The following is an 8,815-nucleotide window of genomic DNA, read 5'->3' as shown; positions in this document are numbered from 1 at the left end:
AAGCTGATGTACATTTCTAGTCCCACACCCCAAAAATACCCGGTTAGGTCAGTTGCCAAGCACTGGTGCCACAAAAGTCCTTCCCTGCAAGGGCATTTCTGAAAAACCCCTCAGCCTGGGCCAGAGTTCAACTGGAGGGAAATGCTCGTTCCTTTATAAGATTATTTTGGCCCAGCCTGGACCTGGATCTCCCCAGGAGGTTGATTCTGGGACCCTCCACCCTCTCGAGCCCTTCTGGGGACCTCTGGTTCTGCTCAGCTCAAAGCTCTCGTGTCCATCGCAGCTTCTCCTTCCCCTGTGGAGAGATAAAACCCCTGTGGGGTGCTGAAGATGCAGATTCGAGGCCAAAACCAAGTAGATGTAGCACTTAGAGCTGCTTAAAGGAGCAATTGTACATCCCTCTGTATGGACAAGGGGTTTTTTTACAGATTTCCAGAGGATTCCTGGCATATTTCTACTCCCAGGCATTAAATACCAGCTCCTTTTCCCCAGCCATCACCACCACTCATCCTGAAGGGCGAGGATCCCACCAATTCACTGGAGGAACTGGCAAATCCTTTTTGTTTACCCCACAAGGGAGCCAGCAGAGGAGAGAGCTCAGCTCTTTCCCATCAATTCCACTCGTTGCCTCCGTTACTGTTATTACTGTGATTAAAAAGCAATCAAAGAGAAATCTTCTTCCTGTCCTGGAACTGCTGCAGAACGTCTCGGTTCCACCACTGGAGCAGGAGAAGGGAAAATTTCCAGCACCCCCTGAGCTCCTGGGCTCAATGACAGCAGGAAATTGTGATGGAGCTCCTGGCCTGGGCAAGGAGCAGGGCTGGAATGGAGTAATGAACATTTTTAATGCAGGGAGTTGGATTAAATGAGCTTTTTTGGGGTCACTTCTCACCCAAATTACTCCATGGTCCCCTAAGGAATAGGGGTGATGGGTTTCACCAGCCCAGCCAGCAGCTGGGGGGGACACTGGGACACCCAAAGGGGCCGTCAGAGCAGGGCTCAGTGACACCCACAGGGTGACTTGGGTGAAACCAGCAGCTGTGACAGCCCTTTGGGGGTCTGGGTCAGGGAATCACAGCATGGTTTGGGCTGGAATGGACCTTAAAGGTCACCCCATTCCAAACCCTGTGGACAGCAGGTGGCTTTGGGGCTGGTCCTGGGGCAGGAGGTGGCTCCAGGATTGGTCCTGGGGCAGGAGGTGGCTCTGTGGACAATTCCAGGATGGATCCTGGGGCAGGAGGTGGCTCCAGGATTGGTCCTGGGGCAGGAGGTGGCTCCGTGGACAGTTCCAGGGTGGATCCCAGGGGCAGGTGGCAGCTCTGGGGTCATTCCTGGGTCCAGTCCAGAGGAGGAGGTGGCTCCATGGACAGTCCCAGAATTAATCCTGGGGACAGGAGGTGGCTCAGATGGGCCAGTTCTGGGGACAGGAGGTGGCTCAGATGGGTCAGTGCTGGGGACAGGAGGTGGCTCAGATGGGTCAGTGCTGGGCACAGGAGGATCTCGGGGTTGATCCCAGTGTGGATCCCGGGCAGGAGCCAGCTCGGCACCGCTGGCAGGGACAATGCCGGGGGGATGTGCTGGGGCCCTGGACAATCCCGGGGACAATCCCGGGGACAGGAGGTGGCCCTGCCGGTGCCAGGTCGCTGCTGCCGGCAGGTGTCAGCGCTCCGCCGCTCTCCATCAGGAACCCCGGCTGCCCGCAGCGCTTCCATCGCTTTTCAGCTCAAACCCAAAGCCGGGCTGTGACACCCAGCACTGCGAGCCCGTGCTCCGTCCTGCTCCCGTGTCCATCGCCCCAGGCTTCCTCGTGGGGACGGTGCCAAGGAAAATGTCACTACCCGGGCACAGAGCCTGTGCTCGGGGTGAATTCCCTGGAATATCCAGCTGAGGATCAAGGCAGCCACTTCCAAACCGTTTTTGTCTCCTAATCCATTTAGCTCACTCAACCACTTGACTTCAGGCACCAGAGCAACGCAGGCCACTGTTTTATCTTCGTACATATTAACTATAAAGTTTTAAAATGAACAATCCTTCTGAGGCGTAAACAAGAATTACAAAATCTAATTGCCTGCGAACCTTTAAATTCTCGCAATATTTTATAATGCCATAAATTTGCCACTCTCTTGCACAAAGATAACACAGAGATAAAGTGTTTGAATTTGCTAATTAGCAAACATAAAATGCAGGGACGAGGTCTTAATGAAACTATTGGGATGTTCAATCAAAGGCTATGATAGCTCTTGAATTTTCATTGCCAGGACTCAGGTCTTTGGGCTTTTAGCTCTTCAGGCTACAGACCTGGATAGAGCTTCCTACAGGTTAATATTTCCTTCAACCTGGAAAAAACAGCCCAGCATTTAAGCCAGCTAAAGCACGCATGAATAGTTATGGTAATTAATTTGCACATTTTAGTGCTTTTAAAGGAATAATCTTACACCCTGCCTTCAGCCACCTATCTAGACCTGGAGTAGTAAAGCTTCTTATATATGAGAGCAATGAAGGATGAATATTTTGTCCTTTCTGTTTGTTATTACCAGGTCTTCAGGTATTTTGTAAATAAGTTTTAACGCTGTTGTGAATGGGAGTTTTCAATGCCTTCCCTCTGAGAAACCAGGCAGCATCAGGACAGAGATGGACCCACAGGAGCAGCGTCCCTGGCACTGCTGATCCTGAACCCCGTGCTCTGGGATGTGTTTTGGGGAGGATTTACAGCAAATTCTGTCAAACTCTGCCTCAGAGTGTTTGTTTACCCTGATAGGACCTGATCCTATCAGTCTTCCCGTGGTTGGCACCCCAAACCTGGTTCAGGATGGCTTTGATGAGCTCCAGAAAGAGTTTGACAAGTCCTAGATGTCCCCAAACCCTGCTGAAGCTGGCCTCAATGGGCCAACACATCCCAAGGCTTCTTGGGTTGGCTTTGCTGCCATCAGGAGCTGCTCATCACCCCCTGCATCAGCCCACCATCAGCTCAGGGTGCTTTTATTCAATACCTCAGGGCCAGAGTTGGTTGTGGGGTCTCTGCAACTCAGGCACTGCAGCACAGCTGGCTGGGTTTGCAGGGACACTCACAGAAGGGGTTTTTCTGGGATCCTTGGCCCCAAACCCCAGCAGGAGCTCCAGCCCTGCAGACCAGCCCTGCCTCTCCTTGCTCCAGCAGCCTGCCCAACCCCATAACCTTTTCCCTGTCTTTGGCTGTCACCGTCATATTTTCTGAAAAATCCCTTCTCCAGGATTCTTCTGGGAAGCTGAGAAGCCTCTGACAAAAAGGAAAACAATAATTATCTCATTTGCTTCTCCTGTGTTTTGCTGCTTTGGAATATGGTTGGACATTGTTTAGCAACTGGTGATTCTTTCATTGGTTTCATGTGAATTATTTTACTTATTGGGCAGTCAGGGTAGAGCTGTGTCAGGACCCTGGAGAGAGAGTCATGAGTTTCATTATTATATTTTTAGCCTTCTGTCTGTATCCTTTCAGTATTCTTTAGTATAGTTTAGTTTAATATTCTTTAACATAATATAATATCTTAAAATAAGCAATTAGCCTTCTGAGAACATGGAGTCAGATCCATCATTGTCTGGGAACCCCACAAATACAATAGTAAGAAGTTAGTTAGAAGTTAGAAGTAAGCATGATGTAGTATAGTATAATAAAGTAATTAATTAGCCTTCTGATATCATAGAGACAGATGTCAATCATCATTTCCTCCATCAGGGCATCACCTGATTTTACTGCAGGACCCAGCCCTGCCTCTCCCTGCTCCAGCAGTCTGACCAACCCCATCACCTTTTCCCTGCCTTTGGCTCTGTCAGCAGCAGGAAATCTCCTTGACAGGGGCACCTTTAAAGGCCACAGCCCGCCCATGTGTGCTCTGTACGTGGAGCTTCCTACAAAGGCAAGATTTACTTCCTACAAAGGCAAGATTTACTTCCATCTTCTCCTCCTGCTCGGGTCCTCCAGGGGACGACAGCTCCACAGCCGTGCTCTGCCTCCTGCTTATGGATTCTGTGAGTACTTTGCCATTGCAAATCCTGCAGGATTTAATATCCACTCTGTAATCTACTGGCACCACCAGGCATTATCTAACTAAACCTTAAATTGAAAATGCTCATCTGCTCATTCTCCCCAAGCCATGCTGAGCAGGACGGGCTCGCCGAGTCCCCTGGCATTGAATCTCACTCTAATTAAAATCCAGCAGCTCTGCCCGCTGTGACACTCAGCTGCCTGGTGCCACGAGTGTCACAGGCGTGTCAGGAGCCGTGTGGAGCTGGGACAGCAGTGCCAGCCTCCAGCCTGACTCTGCTTTACCAGACCTGCCCCTGTCCCACCTCCAGCGCAGCATCTCCTCAATTCTGGTCTTTATTTTCCTCTGCTCAGCCAATTTTGGTTCTGTTTGGGCCAGTTTGTCACTGAGAGTCCAACTCCTTGTCCCAAGCCATTACCAGAATTTAGTGATCATGGCCATCCTGTTTGGGCCAGTTTGTCACTGAGGGTGTCCAGCTCCTTGTCCCAAGCCATTACCAGAATTTAGGGATCAGGGCCATCCTGTTTGGGCCAGTTTGTCACTGAGGGTCCAGCTCCTTGTCCCAAACCATTACCAGAATTTAGGGATCAGGGCCATTCTGTTTGGGCCAGTTTGTCACTGAGGGGGTCCAGCTCCTTGTCCCAAGCCATTACCAGACTTCAGTGATCAGCGAGGAAATTTTTCAGAGTCTGGCACTTGGAAGACAAGAAATTACAGAGGACAATTTGGGCTAAGAACTGCTCTGACCCTCTTAAATCAGTTCTTCAGAGCCTCCCCTGAGGGCCCACAGCAATTTCCTTCAGCTTTACTCAAAGGCCAGGCTCTCCTCCAGGCTTTTCCACAGGTAGTTCTGCAGATCTGAGATGGCAATTGCATTTCCAGCAAGCCCAGTTCCTTTCTTTCTGCCACACCACAAGCTCTGTTTCCTGCCACAGAGCTCCAATTCCTGGCTGTGGCTTCAGCAGCTCTCAAAGCCCTGGGTCCCACATGAACCTGATGCAGTGTCCAGATCCCCACACAGAAGGGACATTTATCCCTTGCTCCATTTCCTGCAGGCAGCTCTCACTGAACTCTCCTTGCCAGGTGTTTCTAATTCTACTTATTTAAAAAACCACCAAAAAAGTGCAGTTTGTCCCAGTGCTTGATTCCTTCAGCGTGGATTCTTGGTGGATCTAGCCACACTTCACACCTCTCAGACATTTCCCAGTCACTCCACGCTGATATCCAGGTGCTCAGAGCATCTCTGACACCTTTTTGTCATTCCTCCTTCACACTCCTCTTAATTGAGTGACGCTCACCTGCCCTCCCCCTTTGCAGCACATTTGAAATACAAATCCACTGCTTTGATTTGCTTGGCGTTTTTCTCCCCCTTTCCTAAGAGATGAAGGAGATAAACCTCCCAGTCCCTGCAGCAAATCCAGAAATCCTGCAGTACAAATAACTGAAAATATTTTTTACAATAGTCATCCTGGTATTTACATATTTGCTCCCAGTCTCCCCATCTAATTAGGGCTCTGAATCTCATACTCACTTTTGCTGGCAGAGAGCTCCATTGTTTCCCTGGTTTGGGGCTGTGGCTGACTGGAAGGCTGTGGAATAATCCCATTTATGCCTTCGGTGGAGGATGAGGCAAAAAACTGAATGCTCCAGTGAGATTTTTGTAAAAGCAGAGGATGGCCCAGGTGATTTTAATTCTGTTTATACCACAGAGCATCCATGGGTTCAAATAGGGGCAAAGACCAAGCTCCTGGGTGAAAGAATTTTTGAATTCAATATCTTTGTTTGAAAATCTTTTGTAAAAGAGCCAGGAAATTGCAATGGTACACGCGGAGAAATTCTTGGGTGCTGAAATCAAACCCACCACTGGCAAAAATCTGGGGATGGAGGGGGAAAACACCAGAAAAATGACAACAACAGAGGCAGGAGGAGCTTTTCCAGCAGGTTCTGCAGAGACCTGGATTGTCCCCCAGTGGGAGCTGGAGTTTGCTGCTCTTCACGTGTGGGGCTGAGCCAAGGGCAGGAGGCTCAGCCCCTCCAGATCTCTCCTGAATTTGTGCAGCTTTTGGTGCCTGGGAGAAAGGATGGGCTGGCACAGGAGCCAGACCTGCCCAGGAGGAGCAGCCTTGGAATGCCCATCCCAGAATTGCTGCCAGGCTCAGGGCTGTGGCACCTTGACAGGTAAATGAATTCAAACCCTGTTTTTCCATTTAAATGATTTGGGTTTGACTAAGGGCAAAGGGGAAGGGGAGGGCAGAAGTTGTGAAAAGACAGCAGGAAAAGGAAACCATCTGAAAAGATGGGAATTGGGAATTTTATCCTCATTTCCTCTGTTTCCCTGACACGTGGAAGGAGGATAACATCTCCTGGTTCAGCAGGGTGTGCAAAATCCCTCTGCCAGTGTGGGATTAACTGAGCCTTTATCAGCTACTCTGCCACCCTCTGAAGTTCTCTTTTTACCCACAGCAGGGTGAAGAGCCACCGGTGGGGCCGAGATTTGTGCTGCTGGCACAGAGATCCCATCCTGGCATTTTGCTGTTCCAGAAATAAACTTCGGCTTAGGATTTATCTGCTCTTGGTTAATGCCTCAGGAAAGCAGCCAAGAAAGAGCCCTGATGTGCTGTGGACTGGCCCAAGGGGAGCTGGTAGCTAAAGACAGCTAAAAGCCAGAGAAATTCTGGCTCCTGAGCCCTGCCCTATTTCTTTTGTGACATTTGGAACCCAAATCACTTGGATTTTTCAGCTCCAGGGATGTGCATTGGCTCAAGAGCCCACAAAGCATTTCCACCTTGGAGTCGTGTGAAGTTTGGGCTGCACTGACCCTAAGATGGAATTTGGGGATCTCTGCCAAAAGAATTGCTCAGAAAACTCTCAGCACTGGGGAGATTGTGGTGGGCAGAGAAATGTGTCACTCTAGGACACAAAATAAAATGACACACATGCTGGAACCTCTAAGGTGAAAGAAGGGAAGTTTAATTCTGACTCTAACATTTATAGATTTTCAAAAGTGACAGTGGATTGGAGGGTGACAGTGCCACCTCTCCAATGACACTGGACAAACCAACAGTCCATCACATTTCTCCTCCTCCAGAGAAGAATATAAAACAATAAGTTATTTACATAAAGTGTGTGAGAAAGTTCGTTACAAAATGTAAACATCAGAAGGCTTAGAAGAACTTAAAAAAACCCCAAAACAACAGAAATCCTCTCTGGTCCTGCTTTTCCTACTGAGAATTCCCAGCTCCTCTCCCCTGATCCCCCTCATGTCCCTGCTCCATGGAACTCCTGCAGGAGGAGCCTGAGATGGGTCTCAGAGGGCAGAGGAGCCCTGGGAGCAGGAGTGACAGCCTGGAGGAGGCAGGAAAATGGCCTCAAAATCCCAGGTTTGTCAGCAGGAGAATCGTTTGGAAATCCACTCACTCGGATTTCTGGTGTTTCCCCACCTCACTGGGCTTGGGCTCTGCTGTTTGCTGGGGACAGACAGGGAGAAACTGATTTTGGGAGGGACTGAGCTGATTTTTGGGGCTCCAGACTAAAGGGGAAAAGCCCAAACAAAGATCTGCTGCTGTTCCTGGCTGTGCCATCATTGTTATAAATCACATACCCAAAACTTTATCCTGTCCTGAACTCCCTCCTCCCAATGGGCCTGTTTAAAATCATATTTTGCTGCTCTGATGCTGCTGCTGGCAATGCAAATTCAGAATATTTAGAGGAGAAAAGTGCCCTGCCCTAATTTCCAACACTCAACCTTTGAACCTTCCACTTCTCCCTAATTTTAGGGGATTTGTGATGAAAGAATCCAGCTTTTATTTTTTAAATCCAGCATTTTTTTGCTCATTGTGACTCCCTATCACAACTTGGGTTAAACTTTCCCCAATTCCTGCTCGTTAACATAATTTGGTGGATTTCTTCTGTGTCTCAGCTCTACCCCTGATTATTAATGGGATCACAACAACAACAACAACAAAAATGCCCCTCCCTTTGCCAATAATTCCTGATGCAGGTGGTTTGGGGGTGCAAAGTAGGTCATAAAACATCCTGACTGTGGGATAAACTGAATTAAAATTACCTGGGCCATCCTCTGCTTTTGTGCTCTACCATCAGATGTAACAAAATTCCAGGACTTGCACAGACTTGCTGCAAGTCCTTTATCTTTAATCTGTTTTCTTTCTGCTGATTAGAGCTTTCCTAATATTGGGGGTGTTAATTGATGCAGATTTATGCAGCCTGGCAGAATTTATGTGAGTGCACATCAGGAAGAAGAGGGGAAATTGTCAGAGATGTCCAGAGAGAGGGAAGCATTTGGAGGGGCTCTGCATCCAAGCTGAATTCCATAATTCTGGACATGAGGAACCATCTTAACCTCAACAGGGAGAAAATCAGGGAAACCTTGAATTGTGATAATTCCAAGAGGTTTTTGCTGCTCATATTCCATGGCAAGGGGAGAGGCAGCTCCTCCTGGGTGCTCAGCACACCCCAAAATCCCAAATTCCCACTGGATTTGGGGATGGTTGTCCCAGCAGTAACAGGGCCTGCAGAGCCTTTCCTGATTCCAAACTTTGATTTCTCCATGGAAACTCACTCTGTGTCCTCAGCAGCTCGTGGATTTTTTTTCTCCTTTGGGAAAAATAAGGATTCACATCTTGTTTGTCACTGTTGTCTCGTTCCTGCCGCTGACCCGGGGATAAGGATCTGGCACAGAACATTTTATCAGCTGTAGGAAATGTTCTTTCTTTATTAATTCCATCTGGGATCAATAATTAATGCTGCTGTCTCCTTTGCAATCCCCCTCAGTG

General features: G+C 48.7%; 1 long non-coding RNA gene across 1 annotated transcript; it reads left to right on the top strand.

Moving 5' to 3' along the window:
* The first annotated feature begins 3,950 nt into the window (after nt 1-3,950).
* LOC120508303 lies at nt 3,951-6,583 on the top strand. The gene is made up of 3 exons (XR_005628965.1): nt 3,951-4,005; nt 6,082-6,200; nt 6,486-6,583. It is a non-coding gene; the product is annotated as an uncharacterized LOC120508303 (long non-coding RNA).
* Nucleotides 6,584-8,815: the final 2,232 nt, after the last annotated feature.

This window comes from Passer montanus, unplaced genomic scaffold (assembly GCF_014805655.1).
Source record: "Passer montanus isolate IOZ18808 unplaced genomic scaffold, ASM1480565v1 scaffold47, whole genome shotgun sequence".
Classification (NCBI taxonomy): domain Eukaryota; kingdom Metazoa; phylum Chordata; class Aves; order Passeriformes; family Passeridae; genus Passer; species Passer montanus.
Note: the sequence above shows the minus strand (reverse complement) of the source record. Positions and strands in the feature narration are given on the sequence as shown.